The sequence below is a fragment of the Hemiscyllium ocellatum genome, assembly GCF_020745735.1.
Source record: "Hemiscyllium ocellatum isolate sHemOce1 chromosome 27 unlocalized genomic scaffold, sHemOce1.pat.X.cur. SUPER_27_unloc_7, whole genome shotgun sequence".
NCBI classification, from domain to species: Eukaryota; Metazoa; Chordata; class Chondrichthyes; order Orectolobiformes; family Hemiscylliidae; genus Hemiscyllium; species Hemiscyllium ocellatum.
In genome coordinates this window covers 440,620-464,399 of record NW_026867516.1, presented here as the reverse complement: position 1 = coordinate 464,399, position 23,780 = coordinate 440,620, and the positions used below count along the sequence as shown (strand labels likewise).

Here is a 23,780-nt window from a genome sequence, read left to right as displayed (position 1 = left end):
CTGTAAGATCCTGAATCAGCACCTTCAGGGGAATTAGTTAGAGCGGAGTGAGAACAGAGGGAGAGAGAGAGGGATGGTGCTTTCAATTTTGTGGAACAACAAAAGAATATTCCACAGAAAATAGAGTTGCTTGTTCTGAATTTCTACCCTGCACTGATAGTGATGACTTTTGTAATCTCTTTTTGCAGAGTATTTGAAAATCTGAAGACTGAAGTTTCAAAATCAATGGATGAAGGGCTTATGCCCGAAACATTGACTCTCCTGCTCCTCGGATGCTGCCTGACCTGCTGTGCTTTGCCAGTGCCACATTTTTCGACTGACTCTCCAGTGTCTGCAGTCCTCACTTTGATGTCAATATCTGACAGTCACTCAATCCATCGGGACAGTAACGATTTTTGATTGTGATTTCTGTGAGAGGGATCAACGCTTTTTGGTATCTGTTTGAGGACATTTTCAGCATCAGTGGGACTGGACGAGAGACCCCACTTTTGCAGCGCACTGTGTGTGGAGCCTGAAACAGTTATACGGCCTGGAAAGGTGATTTCACGGCAGGGAGGGGCTCTACACATGTTTGTATGCAGCTGAAGCTGTAGCCATGGAGAAACCTGAGGATTCCCGCCCTGTGGAGGAACCGTGGAAACGTGGTGACTGTGGGAAAGGCTTCCGTGTCCCGTCTGCCCTGGAGATTCATCGGCGCAGTCACACCGGGGAGAGGCCATTCTCCTGTCCTGTCTGCGGGAAGGCCTTCAAACATTCCTCCCACCTGTTGGCCCACCAGCAGAACCACACGGGGGAAAGGCCCTTCAGCTGCCCAGAGTGCGGGAAGGCCTTCAGCACATCCTCCCATCTGCTGACCCACCAGCGGGTCCACATGGGGGAAGAGGCCCTTCAGCTGCCCCGAGTGCGGGAAGGCCTTTACCCAGGCTTCCACCCTGCTGACCCACCAGCGGGTCCACACGGGGGAGAGGCCCTTCAGCTGCCCCGAGTGCGGGAAGGCCTTTACCCAGGCTTCCTCCCTGCTGAGGCACCAGCGTGTCCACACGGGGGAAAGGCCCTTCAGCTGCCCTGAGTGTGGGAAGGGCTTCAGACATTCCTCCACCCTACTGACCCACCAACGGGTCCACACGGGGGAGAGGCCGTTTACTTGCTCTCAGTGCGGGAAGGGTTTCACCTGCTCCTCCCATCTGCTGACCCACCAGCAGGTCCACATGGGGGAGACGCCCTTCACCTGCTCTCAGTGCGGGAAGGGCTTCAGGTATTCCTCCCACCTGCTGAGGCACCAGCGAGTCCACACAGGGGAGAGACCATTCAGCTGCCCCGAGTGTGGGAAGGCCTTCAGCAATTTCTCCACCCTGTTGGCCCACCAGCGGGTCCAAATGGGGGAGAGACCATTCACCTGCTCTCAGTGCGGGAAAGGCTTCACCTGCTCCTCCGCCCTGCGGAGCCACCAGCATGTCCACACGGGGGAGAGACCCTTCAGCTGCCCAGAGTGTGGGAAGGCCTTCAGCAATTCCTCCCACCTGCTGACCCACCGACGGGTCCACACAGGGGAAAGGCCCTTAAGCTGCCCTGAGTGTGGGAGGGCTTTTAGCGATTCCTCCTCCCTGCGGAGGCACCAGCGGGTCCACATGGGGGAGAGGCCGTTCACCTGCTCTCAGTGTGGGAAGGCCTTCAGTGATTCCTCCCACCTGCTGACCCACCAGCGGGTCCACACCGGGGAGAGGCCCTTCAGCTGCCCTGAGTGTGGGAAGGCCTTCAGGAATTCCTCCACCCTGTTGACCCACCAGCAGATCCACACGGGGGAGAGGCCATTCACCTGCTCTCAGTGCGGGAAGGGCTTCACCTGCTCCTCCGCCCTGCTGAGGCACCAGCGGGTCCACACGGGGGAGAGGCCCTTCAGCTGCCCTGATTGTGGGAAGGCCTTTACACAGGCCTCCACCCTGCTGAGGCACCAGCGTATCCACATGGGGGAGAGGCAGTTCAGCTGCTCTCAATGCAGGAAGAGCTTCAACTGCTCCTCCCACCTGCTGACCCACCAGCAGGTCCACAAGGGGGAGAGGCCCTTCACCTGCTCTCAGTGCGGGAAGGACTTTAGGTATTCCTCCCATCTGCTGACCCACCGGCGGGTCCACACGGGAGAGAGGCCCTTCAGCTGCCCCGAGTGCGGGAAGGCCTTCAGGTATTCCTCCCATCTGCTGACCCATCAGCGGATCCACACGGGAGAGAGGCCCTTCAGCTGCCCCAAGTGCGGAAAGGGCTTCAGCACATCCTCCACCCTGCTGAGGCATCAATGGATCCACACCGGGGAGAGGCCGTTCACCTGCTCTCAGTGCGGGAAGGGCTTCACCTACTCCTCCCAGCTGCGGAAGCACCAGCGAGTTCACGTGCCATCGCAGGGGGATTGAAGGAGTGAAGGCTGAGTGCCATTATCGATTGGACTACCAACCCATTTCCGGGGACTCCCGGGTTTGAATCCCGCCATGACAGATGGCAGAATTGGTATTCAGTCAGAAATGTGGAGTTCGAAATTTAACAATGAGACCGTTTCAGGGAGGGGGTGGTGCAGGGGAGAAAGCCCCCATCTGATTCCGTCTCTCCCTTGTTAGGGAAGGGAACCGCCATTGTGGGAAAGGATTCACTCAGTCGTTCCAGGGGAGAAACTTACTTGGAGACAGAGTATGCGTTGAAATTGCTGAGTGAGGCAATACTTCCTCCGGGTTACGGCGGTACCAAGGATCCAGTTACAAAGGGACAACTTGGTGCTGGCCAATATTAAAGACAGTGGGGGGACGGGGGAAACAGGGGAGGTGTGGTGTGTGCACTTTCACCTTGAGCTCAAAAAGCAACTTCTTTTTCTCTGCCTTTTTGCTGGGGGGATCCAAAGCTGTAACAAAGTTGGGTTGCAATAAAGGATACCTGAACTTACCACCGGGCTCAGACTCTCATTGGAAGCTTTGAGCTCCAAGAGGTTTTTGTTTTAAAGCTGCTTATTTCTTTCAGCCTCCTGCAGTAAGTTTAGAACATAGAACAATCCAGCGCAGAACAGGCCTTTCGGCCCTCGATGTTACGCCGACCTGTGAACTATTCTCAGCTCGTTCCCCTACACTATCCCAAAATCATCCATGCGCTTATCTAAGGATTGTTTAAATCTCCCTAATGTGGCTGAGTTGACTACCTTAGCAGGTAGGGCATTCCACTCCCTTACCACTCTCCGTGTAAAGAACTTGCCTCTGACATCTGTCTGAAAGCTATCACCCCTCAATTTGTAGTTATGCCCTCTCTTGAACAAGGGCACAACATTTGCAATCCTCCAGTTCTCAGGTACTAAACCCGTCGATAATGATGACTCAAATATCAAAGCCAAAGGCTCTGCTATCTCCTCCCTCACTTCCCAGAGAATCCTCGGATAAATCCCATCCAGCCCAGGGGACTTGTCTACTTTCACTCCTTCTCAAATTGATAACACCTGTGCGTAACTAACCTCAATCCTTTCGAGTCTAATGTCTCATATCTCATTCTTTTCCTGAGTGAACACCAATGAGAAATGTTCATTTAGCACCTCTCCGATCTCTACAGTGTCCACACTCAACTTCCCACTTCTGTCTTTGACTGGCCCTATTCCTACCCTAATCATCTGGGCAGCACGGTGGCACAGTGGTTAGCACTGCTGCCTCACAGCACCAGAGACCCGGGTTCAATTCCCGACTCAGGCGACTGACTGTGGAGTTTGCACGTTCTCCCCGTGTCTGCGTGGGTTTCCTCCGGGTGCTCCGGTTTCCTCCCACAGTCCAAAGATGTGCGGGTCAGGTGAATTGGCCATGCTAAATTGCTCGTAGTGTTAGCTAAGGGGTAAATGTAGGGGTATGGGTGGGTTGCGCTTCGGCGGGTCGGTGTGGACTTGTTGGGCCGAAGGGCCTGTTTCCACACTGTAAGTAATCTAATCTAATCTAATCCTTTTATTCCTCACAGACCTATAGAAAGCTTTAGGGTTCTCCTTTATTCTATTTGATAAAGACTGCTCGTGTCCTCTCTTTGCTCTTCTTAACTCTCTCTTTCAATCCTTCCTCGGTGATCTGTAATTCTCTTATCGCCTCATCTGTACCATCTTGCCTCATCAACACATAAGCCTCATGGAACAGCATCATAAGACACAGAACTTGTATCAAAAGATCAGTGTCATGCAACTGATCGAATATATTGAACAAACTGAGATAGTCTTCATCTCTTAGAATGGGTGCGGACTTTGGTTCATTAATATGTAACAGTGTTTTTGAGATGACTTAAGCTTTTATAAAAAACAGACATCTCTGCTCAGACAATGCAATGAAGGTGTGAGATTTGAGTCTGTCAGTATTCCAACCTTGAATCAGACTTGTTCTGTTTCCAAAGTCGGAATTTGTAAAATATTATATGCATTGACTGCCTGCAGTTTGTGTGCTTTTTGAATAAAATTGAATGTATCTGCAAATATAATTTTGCCAATACAATTTCACCCCATAAAGTAGTGTGTGTGTGTGCATGAAAGAGTGTGCATGTGAGTTTGTGTGTGTGTGCACAGAAGTGTGTGTGTGTATGCTTGGAAAGTGAGAGTGTGATGGAGTATGAGGCTGCGAGTGTGAGAGAGTGTTGAGGGGTGTGTGTCTGTGTCTGTCTGAGAGGTAGAGTATGTGTGTGAGGGAGAGGCTTAATCAAAGCAAGGGGTTGCATTTTTGCTAAAACAAGGACTTGTACAGTTGGGCCATGGGTCGTGTTAGAGAACAGACAGACATGGGGGGTGGGGGAGCAGAGGTGGGGGCTGTTCAGGTACATAGTTCTTTGGAAGTTGCATCATTGCTCGACAGGGTGGTTAAGGCGGCATTTCGCAACATTGCCTTCATTGTTCACACCATTGAGTATAGGAGTTGGGACATCATGTTGAGGTTGTACAGGATGTTGGTGAGGCCACTTTCAGAGTACTGAGTACAGTTCCGGTGGCCCTGTATTAGGAAGAATAATATTAGTGAGGGTTTAATAAAGATTTACCAGGATGTTGTAAGGACTGGAGGGTTTGAGTTATAAGGAGAGGCTGGGACTTTATTCATTGGAGCACAGGAGGTTGGGGGGGGGGAGGTGACCTCATTGAGATTAATAAATTCATGAGGAGTGGAGGTAAGGTGAATAGCAAATGGCTCTTGCTTAGCGTAGGGGAACTCAAAACTAGGGGGCATTTTTTTAAATGTCAGGAGAGAGATTTAAAAGGAAGCGGAGGGGCAACATTTTGAAAGAGGGTGATTTGCATGTGGAATGAACTTGCTGAGGATGTGGTCGATGCAGGTACAGTTACAACATTGAAACAGCATTTGGATGGGTACATGAATAGAAAGGTTTAGAGGGATATGGGCCAAATGCAGGCAAGTGGGACTGGTTTGTATCGGGTTGTGAGTTCATGGAATGCCCTGCCCGTATCAGTGGTGAACTCTCCTTCTTTATGGTCATTTAAGCGGGCATTGGATAGGCATTTGGAAGTTATTGGGCTAGTACAGGTTAGGGAGGATTCGGTCGGCGCAACATCGAGGGCCGAAGGGCCTGTACTGCACTGTATCCTTCTATGTTCTATGTTTAGTTTGGAATCCTGGTCGACATGGACGAATTGGACCGAAGTGTCTGTTTCTGTGCTGTATACCTCTATTGAAACTAATAGAATTCTGAAAGGGGCTTGACAGGATAGATGCAGATGAAATGCTCCTTTGTGGGGAGGGTCATCGAATTCCGACAATGTGGAAGCAGGCCATTCAGCCCATCTATTTCACTCTGGCCCTCTGAACAGTATCCCACCCATACCCAACCCCTTACTCCATATTTCCCATGGCCAAGCCACTCTAACCTGTACATCCCTGGTCACTATGGGTAACTTAGCACGGCCAATTCTCCCTAACCTACACTCTAATCTATAAATTACCTTCTCAAGAATGTAATTTAAGTGCAGAGCTTTTCTAAGAAAAATGTCAGTCAGACTCAACATTGGGACACAGACAGAATTCACACCTATTGTCTCTGCTTATAAACAGGGCAACGTCTCTTCGAAATGTAGATTCATTTAGGTATAACTGCGTCACTTTACATATGAAGATATCCCTTTGAATGTGCCACATCCCTTTGAAATGTAATCTCGTCCATTTGCATCTCTTTATTTGCAAAAATACCCCGTTAAAATGTCCATGTCCCTTTAAAATGCACATTACCCCCTTTAGATTATGAGGCCGTTCCGTTAGATGTCGGAATATCTGTTTAAATGGAGCCGTGAGCTTTCCCAATGTAGACAGGGCTCCTCGAAACGTGGCAGTGTCCCCCCTGCAGCTGCAGAGCGAGACAGGAGAGTTTGTTTTTGTGAATGAGCAGTTGTAGCGCGAGGTGGCTGTTGCTTGGTGACGGTGAGGCTCCCCCGGCCCCGCCCATTCCCCCGTGCAGACGTCACGCGGGGGTGAAGGCGGTTGGGAGGAGAAGTCGCTCGAGCGGGGAAGCGGCGGCCGTTAGGAAAATGGCGCCGTGCGGCCCGGGGCAGACCCCCGTCACTGGTCACCGCCGCCTTCCTGGCGCAGCTGCTGTGTCACGGCCACACCGGCCGGCTGTACAGCAGGCAGGAGCCGGTGACCATTCTGGAGGCGGATGGGGTTAAGGGCCTGTTTGGGAACTGGTCGGCCGCCTGGGTGGTGGAGTTCTACTGGTCGTGGGGTGGCCCCTGTGTCAACTATGAGGCCACCTGGAAGGTACTGGGCCCGGGAGGTGAAAGGTGAGGCAGGTTGTGGGGGGGACGGAGGGGAAGGAATGTGGGGCCTGTCCTGTCATAGTCACATTTTACACTCACTTTCCATCTGCTTTTACTGGCGCTTGTGCTGTTTACCCCTCACTGTTTTTTAATCCTTGTGCTGTTTACCCCTCACTGTTACTTGTACAATTGCTGAGGGTAGTGTGTAAATACTAGTGAAGGATACTATGCACCAGCATGTATATGTTCCTCAGTTATTGAAGGGGCAGGACCTGTTGAGAATGGTTAGTAAAGTATGTGGTGCACTAAGCCTTGTTAACTTGGAGATAGTTTGGTATTTGTAAAAATATACTTTTTTATTATTTAGAATCATAAAGATGTACAGCACATGAACACACCCATTTGGTCCAACCTGTCCATGCCAACCAGATATCCTAAATTAATCTAGTCCCATTTGTCACCACTTGGTTCATATACCCATCCAGATGCCTTTTAAATGCTGTAATTATATCGGCCTCCACTACTTCCTCTCACAGCTCATTCCATACGTGCACCATCCTCTGCATGGAAAAGTTGCCCCTTAGGTACCTTTAATATCTTTCTGCTCTCACCCTAAACCTATGCCGTCTAGTTGTGAACCTCACCCCTACTCTGGGGAAAAGACATTTAAAAAAATGTTGAGCAGCCAGACAAAAGCGATAAAATGTTGAGCCACATGGGGAAAAAGAACTGTGGCTCTACCCTTTATTTCTCCTCTTGGCATTTGAACATTTAACATCTGTCAATAACACCAGCATCGCCACAGAGCACATTGTGTCTGCTCCTCGGTGTGAACAACAGCGCACCTGCTCGCTGGTGTCACCAGTACATTGTCCATGCTCCTCGCTGTCGGCAGAAAAGGAGACATCGCTTATCTCTGTTCCTAAAGGTCTTCCCTTTATTCTTAAAGCTGTGTCCTCTGGTCCTAGTCTCTCCTACCAATGGAAACATCTTCCCAATGTCATTGCACTGTGGGGATGAAGCCCTAGCCTGTCCAGTAATTTCTGGTGGGTGAGACGAGGCCTCAAGGTTAGAGGGAGTAGCTTTCAGACAGAGATGAGGAGGAACTGCTTTTCCCAGAGGGTCGTGAATCTATGGAATAGTCTAGATTAGAGTGGTGCTGGAAAAGCACAGCAGGTCAGGCAGCATCCAGAGAGCAGGAAAATCGATGTTTCGGGCAAAAGCCCTTCATCAAAATCTAGGGAATACTCTGGCTAAGGAAGCAATAGAGGCAGCTTCATTAAGTATATTCAAGATACAGTTGGGTGGGATTTGGCCTGGTTGGGGAATTAAGGGGTTCCTTGTGACAGTGCAGGGAGGAGAAGATGAAACGATGGATAGATCAGCCATGATCTTAATGAATGACGGAGCAGGCTCACTTGTAGCAACTGGAGTGAATCCAGCGAGGGAGCAGACTTTGGGACCTCAGGTATGTGTCTTGGTTACCTGGGTGAGGAGAGACAGAAGTTCAGGTTGGGACTTTTTTCCGTAGCTTGCCAGAGTCTGAGGAGTGACCTTATACACTTTTATATCATCATGAGGGGCATGGATAGGGTAAATAAACATGGTATTTTCCTTTGGATGGGGCAGTCCAGAAGTAGAGGGTAATAAGTTTAGGATCGAGCGTGTGGTGCAGCAACAAGTCAGGCAGCATCCGAGGAGCAGGAAAATTGACGTTTCAGGGAAACTCCCTTCAGGGAAGTGTGTGTGTGTGTGTGTTTGTGCGCTGTGAGTGTGTTTTTGCATGTGTGCCTGCTTGATAAAGTGTGATTGTGATGGAGTATGAGTCTGCGAGAGGGTGAGAGTTTTGAGGGGGTGGTGTGTGTGTATGTCTGAGAGAGAGCATGTGTGTATGAGAGAGGTATGGATATAAGTGAGGGGTTGCATTTGCTAAAATAAAGGAGGGCAAGACTTGAACAGGTAATGGTAGGGCCCTGGGTCATGTTGTAGAACAGAGACCTGGAGGTGTTCAGGTTCATTGTTCTTGAAAGTTACATCACTGGTAGAGGGGGGTGAAGAAGGTGTTCAGCACACTTGCCTTCATGGTTCACATGCTGAGTTCAGGAGTTGGGACATCATGTTGGAGATGCACACAGAAAGTACGTTACTCAGAGGGTGATAGGTGCCTGGAACGCATTGCCAGCAGAGGTAGGGACGGTAGATTCATTCAAGGTGCATCCGAGCAGTAGGACAGTCGAAGTTTCGGGCACAAGCCCTTCATCAGGAATGATACGTGGATGTTCAGAGGGGCATCAGTGTCCTTCTATGCCAGTTGTCAGACAGGTGCAGCAGGCAATGAGCAAGGCAAGTGGTGTGTTAGCAAGAGGAATTGAGTTCAGAGATGGGAATGTCATCCTGCAGTTAGGGGGTCATTTGAATAAATTCAAGGTTGAGTTAATCTGATTTTTGAACAAGAAAGAAGTGGATGTTTATTGCGGAAGGCAAGAAAATGGTTTTAAGCCCAGTTTAGAACAGTTCCGAGTCAGACAACACAGAAACAGACCCTTCAGTCCAACTAAACCGTGCTGACTGTGTTCACAAACTAAACTAGTCCCACCTGTGTGTATTTGGCCCATATCCCTCTGAACCTTTCCTATTCACGTACTTATCCAAATGTCTTTTAAACCTTGTTACTGTACCTACATCCACCACCGTGTCTGGACATTGATTCCACACACAAACTACTCTCAAAAAAAAGGCGCTACTCCAGTCTTTTGAAAATCTTTCTTCACTCACCTTCCTCATTTGCTCCCTAATCTTGAAACCCCCATCCTAGGGAAAGGACACCTGCGGTTCACCTCATCTACCCTCCATGATTTTATGAACCTCCTTTTAAGGTCACATCTCAACCTCATGTGTTCCAGTGAAAAAAGTCCCAGCCTATCCACCCAGCTGTAGGTATATTCATATCCAGTTATGAATTGTTCAATGCTGGTGCTGACTCGAAAGACCGAATGGCCTAGTCTTGCTCCCAACTCTCTCACTCTGTGTCCAGGACAGCAAGAGGCCCTAAGTCAGAGGAGCAGAAATTAGGCCATTCAGTCCATCAGGTCTAATCACCCCATTCAATCGTGGCTGCTAGGTTTCTCAACCCCATTCTCCTTTAACCCTCGATCCCCTTGATACTCAAGAACCTATCTGTCTCAGTTTTAAATATCCCCAGTGACCTGGCCTCCACAGCCTTCTATGGAAATAGATTCCACAGATTCACCGCTCTCTGGCTGAAGAAGTTTCTCCTTTCTAAAAGGACTTCCCTTTACTTGAAGCGCTGCCCTCTGGTCTGAGTCTGTCCTACCAATGGAAACATCTTCGCAACATCCACTCTGTCTGGGCTGTTCAGGATTATGTATGTTTCAATTAGACCCCCCCCCCCCCAGAGTGTGGGTCTTTTAATCAGCATGAACCAGACCATTCAGGATGAGGTACACCAGGGATTGGGGTCAGCAAAATGAGAATGGAGGGAGAGTGTGTGGATTGGAGATTTTCAGCTTGGGAATGAGAGAGAAAAGAGGGTTTGCTATAAATTAGAATTGATCGGATGGGCCAAAGTGTGGTAGATGGAATTAAATTTTGAGAAATTCGAGTTGTTGCATTTTGGTCAAGCAATTCAGGCAGGACTGACAGAGTTAAGGGGAGTGTTGCAGAACAAAGAGACCTTGGAGTGCAGGTTCCATAGTTCCTTGAAAGTGGAGTCTCAGGTAGACAGGATAATGAATGAGGCATTTGGTAGGATGGCCTTTATTGGTCAGAGCATCGAGTAGATGAGTTGGGAGGTCATGTTGTGGCTGTCCAGGATGTTGGTTAAGCCAATTTTGGAATACTGCGTTCAGTTCTGGTCTCCCTACTGTAGGAAAGATGTTATGAAACTTTGAAAGGGGTCAGAAAAGATTTGAGCTATAGGGAGAGGCTGAATAGGCCAGGGATATTTTCCATGGAGCATCAGAGGCTGAGGGGTAAACTTATAGACCTTTGTAATGGGCATGGATAGGGGGGGAAACCTAAGGTCTTTTCCCCAGGGTAGGGGAGTCCAAGAAAACTAGAAGGCATATGTTTGAGGTGAGAGCAGAATGATTTAACAGGGGTCTGAGGGGCAATCTTTTCACATAGAGGGTGGTGCATGTATGGCACGAACTGCCAGAGGAAGTGGTGGAGACTGGCACAATTACAACATTTAAAAGGCATATGGATGTCGGTCTGTTCTCAGCTCTGCTGGATTTCTGTTGAAGCTTTGACCCCCCCCCCCCCCCCCCCCCCCCCTTACACCATCTGGGACAATAAAACATTCAGTCAATCAAGTCCCAATGCACAATCTCCCAGCCTGTGAACCATCCAGGCACAGTGTAGTCACAGCAGGGAATCAAACAAGAAAAATGAAACAACATTAGAAATAAATAGGTGCTCGCGTTTAATGTTTATTCATTAGGAAGTAAACCAGAAATAAGGCTCTATTTGTATTTGCAGAATGATATTTGCAGATACATTCTATTTTGCTCAAAAAATACACAATCAGTAAGCAGTCAATCCATGTAATATTTTGTAAATTCCACTTTGGAAATAGAACCAGTCTGACTCAAGACTGGGACACAGACAGACTCTGACCTCACACCTTTAATGCATTATGTGAACTGAGATGTCACATTTTGCTATAAAACCTCGAGTTATCTTGATAAGGTGCCTTGCAAGAAGGTCTGGGATTTACATGTGAATGATAGCTGCAATCCAGTCTAAAAGATAAAAGACTTGACAGTCCAGGTTTGTTCAATATATCATTTCGGTGGCAGAACGCGATAATGTTTTTCTATAAGTTATGTCTTAAGATCTTATTCTCCACAACCACCTGAAGGATCAGCGCTCTGAAAGCGAGTCATTCCAAATAAACCTGTTGAACACTCACCTGGTGGTGTGATTTTTAACTTTGTCCAGGTTAGGATGGATTGACCATGCCCAGAGATGTGCAGGTTAGGTGCATTAATCAGGGAGTAAAAGTTGAGCAATAGGGGTAGGGGAATAGGTGTGGGTCTGTTACCCTTTAGAGGGTCGGTATGGATTTGTGGGGCTGAGTGGCCTGCTTTCACACTCTGGGGATTCTCTGAAGGGAAGGGATTGGCACAAACTCATTATTTTTTTTTACTTCCCAAAATCAGACCTCCTCACCTCTCAGCAGTATCCCAATGTTGTGAAAGATATTAACTTTCAGGTGGAGTTATCCAAAATTCAGAGAGATGTCAGTCTTGACGTTTTTGCTTTTCTGCCCCTGGAAGATCCTGAATCAGCACCTTCAGGGGAATTAGTTAGATCAGAGTGAGAACAGAGGGGGAGAGAGAGTGGGATGGTGCTTTCAATTTTGTGAAATAACAAAAGAAAAGAACTTTCCGCAGAAAGTAGAATTGCTTGTTCAGAATTTCTACCCTGCACTGACAGTGATGACTTTTGTAATCTCTTTTTACATTTCAGGATCTGAAGATGGAAGTTTCAAAATCAACAGATGAAGGCCTAATGCCCAAAACGTTGACTCTCCTGCTCCTCGGATGCTGCCTGACCTGCTGTGCTTTTCCAGCGCCGCACTTTCTGACTCTGACTCTCCAGCGTCTGCAGTCCTTACTTTGACGTCCATGTCTGACAGTCATTCAATCCAATCCATCGGGACCGCAACAGTTTGCAACTATGATTCTGTGAGGAGCAAAGCTGTTTGGTTCCTGTTTGGGTACGTTTTCAGCATCAGTGGGACTGGATGAGAGACCCTACCATTGCAGTGCACTGAGTGAGGAGCGTGCAACAGCTCTACGGTTTGGAAAGAGGAATTCACGGTGGAGAGAAGCTCCACATGCGTTTGTGTGCGGCTGAAGCTTCGGCCATGGAGAAACCCGAGGAATCCCGCCCCGTGGAGAAACCATGGAAGTGTGGCGACTGTGGGAAAGGCTTGTTTCCCGTCTGCCCTGGAGACTCATTGGCGCAGTCACACTGGGGAGAGGCCGTTCCCCTGCCCTGACTGCAGGAAGGACTTCAGCGATTCCTCCAACCTCCAGACCCACCAGTGGATCCACATGGGGGAGAGGCCCTTAAGCTGCCCGAGTGCGGAAAGGCCTTTACCCACGCCGCCTCCTTGCTGACCTACCAGCGGGATCACGTGGCATTGCAGGAGGATTGAAAGAAAGACGGCCGAGTGCCTTTACCAACTGGACTATCAACCCAGTTCCAGTGGCTCCCGAGTTCGATTCCCACAACAGATGGCGGAATTGGAATTTGGTCAGAAATCTGGAGTTCAGAATCTAACGGTGAAACTATTGTCGGTGGGGTGGGGGTGGAAAAAAAAACCCTTCTGATTCACTCAGTTCTTTTTTAGGGAAGACTTGAGCAGTTATTAGAGCAGTCGTCCCAGCTGCATCCTTTACCCGCTCTGGCCTACACGTGACTCCAGACCCACAATAGTCTGGTTGACTCTATGCTGCTCATCCAACTTACTTGGATACAGGTTGAAATTGCTGAGTGAGGCAATACTTCCTCCAGATTAAGGCTACACCAAGGATCCAATTACAAAGGGACAACTCAGTGGTGACCAATAATGAAGAAAGTGAGGAGTTGCACTTTGACCTTGAGCTGTTTTTAAAAAAATTGCTACTTTTTCTACACCTTTCTGCTGGGAGATTCTGAAGCTGTAACAAAGTTGGGTCACAATAAAGATTACCTGAACTTCACACTGAGCTCATACTCTCAATGAGAGCTTTAAACTGCAACAGGTTTTTGGTTTAAAACTGCTGATTTCTTACAGGAGAAAGTTAGAACTGCAGATGCTGGAGATCAGGGTCAAGATTAGAGTGGTGCTGGCAAAGTACTGCAGGTCAGGCAGCGTCCGAGGAGCAGGAAAATCGACATTTCGGGTTTGCTCCAGACTCCACCCTCCTTACTGTGTCAACCATCTGTGAGTAGGGTACTCTCTTCACAACTCCTTTTCCATTTATTTCATTCTGGGCTTCAATTTGACTTGCAGCAACTGAAAGGAAAGAGAATGAATCCATGGAATGGACAGAATTGGGAAAAGTTTGTTTATAACAGAGTGTTTCATGTATTGAGTGAATGTAAAGAGGAAGTGGTGGATACATGTTCAGATGCAACGTTTAAAAGACATGTGGATAAGTACATGAATAGGGAAGGTGTGGAGGTATATGGGCCAAACACTGGCAAGTGGCACTAGTTTAGTTTGAGAACATAGTCAGCATGGAATAGTTGGACTGAAGGGTCTGTTTCTGTGCTGTCTGACCGTAACTGTTCTGTCGTGGTCTTAAAACCATTTTCTTGCCTTCCACTTTAAAAATGTCTACTCTTCCTGTATCCAAAACATAAACCACAAAAAAAACACACCTCATCCACACAACATAAAAATCCACACTTTGTTGTTCAAAAATCAGATGAACTCAGCCTTGAATAAATTCAATGACTCCCTAACTGCAGGAAGACATCCCCACTTCTAATCTCAGTTCAGCCTGCTAATATACCACTTGCCTTGCTGCACCTGTCTGACAACTGGCATTGACTGATGTAGAAGGATGCCTCTAATCAAAGCACTGATCACAGGGTGGTCTGGTTTCAGGACCTGATTTCTCTATCCTCTGTTGATCTCCCTGTTCCCACAGACTAAGATGTCGGTCTGTTCTCAGCTCTGCTGGATTTCTGCTAAAGCTTTGACCCCGCCTTTTATAACTTCTGGAACGATAAAATATTCAATCAAGACCCAAGCCACAATCTCCCAGCCTGTCAACTATCCTAATACAAGGTGTAGTCATAGCAGGGAATCAAACAAGAAAAATAAAACAAAATCGTAAATAAATAGGTACACGTGCTTAATGTTTGTTCATGAGGAAGTAAACCAGAAATAGGGGTCTCCCAGGAATCTTCCAGTGCCCTACTTGAGGAATTCTGTCACCCTTACACCTATGAGGATCCAGCTATGAATTACAACAACATTTACACCAACAGAAATAAAGCAACGGTTATCAAATAGAGATAAACAGCACGGAAATAGACTGTTTCTCTATCTCATGCACACACGAGATAGATCATCCATGGGGGTGGGTTTGTATTTGCAGCATGATGTTTGCAAATACATTCTACTTTGCAAGGTTTGTAGCTCAGGTTGAGGATTAGGGTGTAGGTTTGCTCGCTGAGCTGTAGGTTTGATATCCAGACGTTTCATTACCTGGCTCGGGAACATCATCAGTGGCGACCTCCAAATGAAGCGAAGCTGTTGTCTCCTGCTTTCGATTTATATGTTTGGCCTGGATAGGGTTCCTGGGGTTTGTGGTGATGTCATTTCCTGTTCATTTTCTGAGGGGTTGATAGATGGTATCTAGATCTATGTGTTTGTTTATGGTGTTGTGATTGGAGTGCCAGGCCTCTAGGAATTCTCTGGCATGTCTTTGCTTAGCCTGTCCCAGGATAGATGTTGTCCCAGTCGAAGTGGTGTTTTTTTTTCATCCGTATGTTGGGCTACGAGGGATAGAAGGTCGTGTCTTTTTGTGGCTAGCTGGTGTTCGTGTATCCTGGTGGCTAACTTTCTTCCTGTTTGTCCTACGTAGTGTTTGTGGCAGTCCTTGCAAACCCCCGGAGTATGGGTCTGGGTGATATACGCGTCGGCAGGTCGGTGTGGACTTGTTGGGCCGAAGGGCCTGTTTCCACACTAAGTAATCTAATCTAATCTAAAAAGATTTACAAGGATGTCGCCAAGACTGGAGGATTTGAGCTATAGGGAGAGACAGAACAGGCTGGGGCTATTTTCCCTGGAGCGTCAGAGGCTGAGGGGTGACCTTATAGAGGTTTATAAAATCATGAGGGGCATGGATAGGATAGATAGACAAAGTCTTTTCTATGGGATGGGAGAGTCCAGAACTACAGGGCATAGGTTTAGGGTGAGAGGGGAAAGATATGAAAGAGACCTAAGGGGCAACCTTCTCATTTAGAGGGTGGTACGTGTATGGAATGAGCTGCCAGAGGAAGTGGTGGAGGCTGATACAATTGCAACATTTAAAAGGCAACTGGGGGGAATATGGGCCCTGTGTTGGCAGGTGGGACTAGATTGGGTTGGGATATCTGGTTGGCATATACGAGTTGTCCCGGTTCAGGTGGATTGACAGTACTGAAATACCCATAGTGCCCAGGGATGTGCAGGTTAGGTGCATTAGTCAGGGGTAAATGTTGAGCAATAGGGGTAGGGGAATTGCATGGTGGGTTACCCTTTGGAGGATCGGTGTGTAGTCTTTGGGTCGAGTGGCCAGCTTCCACACTGTGGGGAGTCTCTGAAGGGGAAGGGATTTTTGTAAACTGTGCAGGCAACGCAGGCGTAGTGCGGGGGCCTGCTGTTGGCCTTGCCCTGCCCCTTGCACCTCCCCCTGTTGTTGAGCTGTCTAAAACACAGCTACTCTTTCTCTGCCCTTTTGCTGGGGGCATCTGCAGCTGTAACAATGTTGGGCCACAATAAAGGTAACCAGAACATACTGCTGGGCTCAGGCTCTCATTGAAAGCTCCAAGCGGTTTTTGTTTTAAAGCTGCTCATTTCTTGCAGCCTCCTGCACTAAGTTTCCAAAGTCGTGTATCAGATGGAGCAGTGAATGAGTAGCTGGTTTCGTTAGAAATTATAAACTTTTCAGGAGTGCAGGCACTGCATCATTTCATCGGCAGTTTACTGGCAGCACCGGGAGGTATGGGCTGTGTTCATTAGAAAGGAGGTGGAGGTGCTGCTGTTGGACTAGGTGGGACAAGGTTGAAAAATCACAACAGTGGGTTATAGTCCAACAGATTTATTTGGAAGCACTAGCTTTCGGTGCGCTGCTCCTTCATCGGGTAGCTGTGGAGCAGGATCATAAGACGCAGAGTTAAGAGCAAAAGGTCACAGTGTCATGATATGATATATTGACAAATGTAGATTGATGTTAAACATTCAGCACACTTACCTTAATTGTTCACACCATTGAATAAAGGAGTTGGGACATCATGTTGAAGGTGTACAGGATGTTGGTGAAGTCACTTGTAGAGTACTGAGAAGGCTTCTGGTGGCCCTGTAATAGGAAGAATACTATTACAGAGAGTTCAGTAAAGATTTACCAGGATGTTGCCAGGACTGGAGGGTTTGAGTTATAAGGAGAAGCTGAGACTGTCTTCACTGGAGCACAGGAGGTTGAGGGGTGACCTCATTGAGATTGATATGATCATGAGGGTTCTAAGTAACATGAACATCAAATAGCGAGGAGCCTGCACGGTTATGTCAAGTGAGTGGGGGAGAAATTGTGGCATTTGGACACTTTAAATCCATCAAAAACAGCATCTCCATAGAGCATACTGTGCATGTCAGGTGAGGTGCCAGAAGACTGGAGGTTGGCTAACGTGGTGCCACTGTTTAAGAAGGGTGGTAAGGACAAGCCAGGGAACTATAGATCAGTGTGCCTGACATCAGTGGTGGGCACATTGTTGGAGGGAATCCTGAGGGACAGGATTCTACCTTCATCTAGGTGGATGGGCTGGGACTTTTTCACTGGAGCATTGGAAGTGGAGATGTGACCTTATCAACGTTTATAAAATCATGAGGGGAGAGATGAGGTGAACAAAGGGTGTCCTTCCCCTAGGGTTGGGGTTTCAAGATTAGGGAGCAAATTTTGACGGTGACAGGAGAAGGATTTTAAAAAGACTTGAAGGGCACAATTTTTTTTTACACAGAGTAGTTCACGTGAGGACTAAATGTCTAGAGGATGTGGTGGATGCAGGTACAGTAACGTCATGAATAGGAAAGGTTTGGAGGGATATGGGCCAAAACACTGCCAGGTGGGACTGGTTTAGTTTGAGAACATAGTCAGCATTGACTAGTTGTACTGAAGGGTCTGTTTCTGTGCTGTCTGACTCTGGAACTGTCTTAAAACTGGATACTGGTCTTACAACCATTTTTTTGCCTTTCCCCACAAGCATCCACATAAAAATCACGTGAACTCAGCCTTGAATATATTCTATGACCTCCTAACTGCTGGAAGACATTCCCACTTCTGAACTTAATTCCTCTTGCTAACACACCACTTGCCTTGCTCATTGCCTGCTGCACCTGTCTGACAACTGGCACAGAAGGACGCTGATGCCCCTCTGAACATCCACGCATCATTCCTGATGAAGAGCTTGTGCCTCAAACTACGACTGTCCTACTGCTCGACCCACTGTGCTTTGCCAGTTGTGGTCTTCTCTACGTCAGGAAGAAGACCGAGCGTAAACTTGGGGAATGGTTTGCCGAGCATCACAGCCAGGTCCACAGAGGCTGAGCGGACTTGCCAGTCTCCACCCATTTTAATGCCCCTTCCCACTCCCCTTCTGACAAATTGGAGGAACAAAACCTCATCTTGTCTGAGCAGTCCACAGCCCGGAGGACTCGACACTGAGTTCTCCAATTTCAAATAATCTCCCATCCCATCCCCCAACTCACTTCCCAGCCCTTTCCACTCTTCCCTGCCAACTAGATTCCTTCCTCCCATTCACCAACCAGGTTATGGGGATAAGGCAGGAACAGGATACTGATTGAGGATGATCAGCCACGATCATAATGAATGGTGGTGCTGGCTCAAAGGGCAGAAGAGCTGACTCCTGTACCTATTGTCTATTGTACCTTCTACCTGTCTCCACCTATCCTCACTTCATCCCCCTGCCCCCAGCACACCCTTGTTCCACAGCTCTCCCTATACCCACCCCCAATCCTGAACAAGGGTTCCACCAGATACCTCAACTCTTCCACCTACTGATACTGCCTGGCTTGCTGCATTCTTCCAGTCTCCTGCCTGTCTATTTTGTCAATTGAGACAAAGGCTTGGACTAATTTTTCCAGAGTCTGTCCCCTCACTGGATTCACTCCCATTCCTTTCAGTTGCTCCAAGTCAACAATTGAACCCCAGAATGAAACGTAAATGGAAAAGGGGGTGAGAAAAGAGAGTGCTGTACTCACAGATGTTGGACAGAGGAAGGAAGCTGCAGTCTGAGTGAAGCTCAATCTTCATTGAGAGAGGGGAGGGGCAGGAACTTCAGAACCTCATGGCCCAACTTCCGCGTTCACCAATAGGGGAGCTCCGAATGGCAGGAGGACAAGTCTCCTTCTGGTCCTCCAGTGAGCCTTTTTGTCCATCAAAAGTAGGTTTCGCCCCTTTTCTGCTGACAGTGAGGAACACGCCCAATGTTTTGGTGACACTGGCAAACATGTGCCCTGCTTGTTGACACCAAGGAGTGTACACAATATGCTCTGTAGCAATGCTGGTGTTATTGACAGATTTTCAGTTTCCAAATGTCTATTGGAGATCAAAAAGGGCAGAGCGATATTTTTTCCCCCATGTGGCTCGATATTTGATTGCTTTTGCATTTGTTTGGCTGCTCAATGTTTTTAAGTCTTTTCCTCCGTGTTGGGGTGACCTTCACAACTAGAGGACATAGGATTAGGGTGAGGCCACAAAGATATAAAAGATACCTGAAGGGCAATGTTTCCCTGCAGAGGGTGGTGTGTGTATGGAATGAGCTGCCAGAGGAAGTGGTGGAGGCCGGTATAATTACAGCCTTTAAAAAGTATCTGGATGGGTATATGAATAGGAATGGTGTAGAGGGATATAGTGCTGGCAATGGGGACTAGATTAATGTAGGATATCTGGTTGGCGTGGACAGGTTGGACTGAGGGGATCTGTTTCCGTGCTGAAAATCTCTACGACTCTAAATAATAAAAAGTCAACTTTTCCAATGAACATATCCATGTTAACAAGACTTAGTGCACAACCTGCTTTACTAACCGTTCTCAACAGGTCCTGCCCCTTCAATAACTGAGGAACATATACATGCTGGTGCATAGTATCCTTCACTAGTATTTACACACTACCCTCAGCAATTGTACAAGTAACAGCAAAGGGCAAACAGCACAAGGATTAAAACACAGTGAGGGGTAAACAGCACAAGCGCCAGTAAAAGCAGATGGAAAGTGAGTGTAAAATGTGACTATGACAGGACAGGCCCCACATTCCTTCCCCTCCGTCCCCCCCACAACCTGCCTCACCTTTCACCTCCCGGGCCCAGTACCTTCCAGGTGGCCCCATAGTTGACACAGGGGCCGCCCCACGACCAGTAGAACTCCACCACCCAGGCGGCCGACCAGTTCCCAAACAGGCCCTTAACCCCATCCGCCTCCAGAATGGTCACCGGCTCCTGCCTGCTGTACAGCCGGCCGGTGTGGCCGTGACACAGCAGCTGCACCAGGAAGGCGGCGGTGACCAGTGACGGGGGTCTGCCCCGGGTCGCACGGCGCCATTTTCCTAACGGCCGCCGCTTCCCCGCTCGAGCGACTTCTCCTCCCAACCGCCTTCACCCCCGCGTGACGTCTGCACGGGGGGATGGGCGGGGCCGGGGGAGCCTCACCGTCACCAAGCAACAGCCACCTCGCGCTACAACTGCTCATTCACAAAAACAAACTCTCCTGTCTCGCTCTGCAGCTGCAGGGGGGACACTGCCACGTTTCGAGGAGCCCTGTCTACATTGGGAAAGCTCACGGCTCCATTTAAACAGATATTCCGACATCTAATACAACTATGTTAACTTTCAACTGCGTTCAGGGAACATGTATTTTGCTCTGAGTAAGTCTATTGAGTTTAACTGCAGCATGGCTGTAGTTTTAAACTTGTTTGCTTTCCTGAACAGCTAGGTTTAAATGTTTTATTCGTTAGAAGAACCAAAATTAGTGATAGTTCACATATCCACCCTGAAATGGGGTGGGTAACTGGATTGAGTGGGTAGGCGCCATACTAAGTTTAACTTTGGGGACAGCCTTTGAGCTGCATATGAACAAACTGCTTACATGTTGCACTTATCGACTGCTAAATATCGGCTCTTGTTATCTTAACACTTAGCCTTCTGATTGGACATTGCAAAGGTTCACCTCCCGCCCACACCCCGCCAGCACCCTTCCCAAGGGTCAGACCCTCCCTCTCTCCAGGCACACAGTCTGAATAATTGACGAAGCAAAATTCACTGTCAAATCCCATCAACATGGAAGATCCCAGCCCACCCTACCTCCCACTCTGTACCCAACCCATCCAAAAACCACAAAACATCATCTCATCTTTAAAAAACAAAAGAAAAACTGGACCGCATCAAAACGTTCAACAACGGTCAACGCTATGACTGTTACACAACACTTTACGGAGCTACATTTCAACTCGAGTTCGTTTGCACTCCCTCATGAGAGTTCACATTAAAAGCTCATTGTACCAAATCAACGGCATGCCACAGCTCTCTGGAATTCAGCGGAATTCTTCCTGGTATCCCTCATGTTTTCTGGTTTTTTTGAGAAAGGAGACCCTCCCGTGAGCTTCGCCTTCAGATCTCCTTGGCTACGCCCAAAGTTTCGGCTGATCAGTTCAAGCACAGGGTCGCAGCCTTTTCTTGCTAAGCTCAGCTGGCTTAAACGTTAGCAACGCCTCTGGTTCCCGTTGGGATTTACGCTCCCGAGCGCAGACCTGGCCCGCAGCCTCTAGTCCCACAGTTCCTGCTGACTGCAAACTGCCCTTCTGTCAGCAAAAATACAAACACGACGGGGACAGTGTTCATTTCGCTATTCTCAATGTCAACTCTGACCCCCCGAAAGGTTCTCTTTTCAGGGGCGGGCATGTCAATTGCCTACTTGGGGTTTGGTGAAATGTCTCAACAAGTGTTTCCGTTTGTCTATATTTACAAGAATTCTAACCCCAACTAGACATTTACATGTAAAATCTAAGAATTATGCAATGTGACACATGAAAGCATGATGAGGAGCATCTCCTGTGTCCTCTCTCAGCTCAGAGAAGACTTAAACCCCGCTCCCCCCTGTAACATTCCTCCAGGTGACAAAAGGAACTTAACGCAGGCGGATTATAAGGGGTTGCTCAGTGGTCACAGCGCCAAGGGACCCGGGTTCAATTCCAGCCTCAGGGGCGACTGTCCGTGTGGAGTTTGCACATTTCCAGCCTGTGCCTGCGAGGGTTTTCTCAGTGCTCCGGCTTCCTCCCACAATCCAAAGATGCATAGGTGAGGGTGGATTGGCTATGCTAAATTACCCATAGTACCTAGGGATGTGTACGTGAGGGTGAATTGGCCATGCTAAATTACCCATAGTACTGTTAGGACAGAATTTGTCCTTGCATGTTCGTTTTAGGAGGAGAGACAACAGACGCTCAATTGTTTGGCACAAGCAGACTTTATTGCAGAATCGTAGCTGATACAGTGAATCACCCTACATTCACTGGAGAAGGCGCGTTCTGCCTTCCCCTCCCAAATCTGCTCCTGATATACTCTTTGCTAAGCAGAGCTTCGCGGAGCTACTAAGCATTGCCTTATTAGGACATTTCGCGTTTGCTAGGCGTTTCCTGTTATTGAGCTCATTTGGGCGTTGGCAGCTGAGCTGGCCACATAAGCAACAGTTTCGATTTCCCAAGCAGCAGCTGCAGCTACAGTTTCGATTCCCCAAACAGCAGCTATAGCTCCACCCTCCCTTGACCTATTTTATCCTAACAGTACCCAGGGATATGTAGGATTGGGTAATTTAGCATGGCCAATCTACCCTAACCTACACATCCCTGGGTACTATGGGTAATTTAGCATGGCCAATCCACCCTTAGTGTAGGATTGGCCAGGCTAAATTGTCCTATAGTATCCAGGGATGTGCAGGTTTGGGTGGACTGGCCATGCTAAATTACATAGTGTTTGGGGATGTGCAGGTTAGGGGGCATTGACCATGCTAAATTACCCATAGTGCCCAGGGATGTGTAGACTAGGTGGGTTAGCCAATGGGAATTGCAGGGTTACAGGCAGAGGTCTGGGTGAGGTGTGGGTTGGATGGGCTGAAGGGCCTGCTCCTACACTGCAGGGGTTCTAAGCGTGAGATGAGGTGCTTGACGGAAACGATGGGGAAGAGGCAGTGAAAACACAACGAGACCGTTTGAAAGTGGGAGCATGACAGGAGGGGGTGGGTAAATGGGATGTGGTGAGGGAGGGGGCTTAGGAGAGAAAGAGACACAGAAAGAGAGGGTCACACACAGATACAACTGGTGAAAGTGGGGAAGATTGTGATAGGTTCAGATAAGGTGGAGGAAGAAAAGCTGTTCCCTATTCACTGATAGTGACAAGGTCAGGGGCGGCCTGAAGTTCAGGGGTTTGAGCAGGAGAGAGAGGGGGAAAACAGAGGAAAAACAGGTTTACCCAGCAATATGCTGGAACCCGCTGTCACCTCGGAGAGACAGACAGACGCAGAGGCAGATGCAGAGAGAGAGAGACAGAGAGAGAGAGACAGAAAGACACAGAGACGGGGAGGTAATCAGATGAACGGCCTCCCTGTGCTGTGAGATCCAAAAGGAGCACGCGAGCAGCTGCCCCAGTGTTTCTGGCGGTCTGAGGCATCTCCCCCTTGCCCCATTACCGGTACCGCTCTCCCTTCCCGTTGGCACCCTCCCGGTGAACGGCCCACTCTCCCAATGCACTCAAGCTGCCCCTTCCCCCCCACCGGGGGCTGGAAGAGGACGGAACAGCCCGTTCCGGAGCGGGGCTCGGGAACGCTGCCCATGTCCGCGACGTCCTTTCCGAGAAAGGAAAGGAAAAGGACAACAGACTGGGGACCACCCACATCAACGGGAACGACAGTTCACCCTCAGACAAGGCTTTGTCAAGAGATGTACAGCACGGAAACAGACCCTTCGGTCTAACCCGTCCATACCGACCAAATATCCCAACCCAAACTAGTCCCACCTGCCAGCACCCGGCCCATATCCCTCCAAACCCTTCCTATTCATATACCCATCCAAATGCCTCTTAAATGTTGCAATTGTACCAGCCTCCACCACTTCCTCTGGCAGCTCATTCCATACACACACCACCTTCTGCATGAAAAAGTTGCCCTGTAGGTCTCTTTTATATCTTCCCCTCTCACCCTAAACCTATGCCCTCTAGTTCTGGATTCCCCAACCCCAGGGAAAAG

At 48.5% G+C, this 23,780-nt stretch overlaps 1 protein-coding gene, 2 long non-coding RNA genes and 1 pseudogene across 3 annotated transcripts in view; 2 read left to right on the top strand and 2 right to left on the bottom strand.

Annotated features, from left to right (window-relative positions):
• Positions 1 to 2,925, top strand: part of LOC132808536 (zinc finger protein 208-like) — a 45,938-nt pseudogene extending 43,013 nt beyond the window's left edge.
• The window catches only part of LOC132808526 (zinc finger protein 850-like), a 104,503-nt gene that overhangs the window by 24,012 nt on the left and 56,711 nt on the right, over positions 1 to 23,780 (bottom strand).
• On the top strand, positions 6,483 to 13,078 carry LOC132808545 (uncharacterized). Its single transcript, XR_009642113.1, has 2 exons — positions 6,483 to 6,769; positions 12,239 to 13,078. It is a non-coding gene; the product is annotated as an uncharacterized LOC132808545 (long non-coding RNA).
• Positions 16,560 to 18,887, bottom strand: LOC132808539 (uncharacterized). Its single transcript, XR_009642104.1, has 3 exons — positions 18,750 to 18,887; positions 16,729 to 16,833; positions 16,560 to 16,622 (listed from the first exon to the last, which is right to left on the bottom strand). It is a non-coding gene; the product is annotated as an uncharacterized LOC132808539 (long non-coding RNA).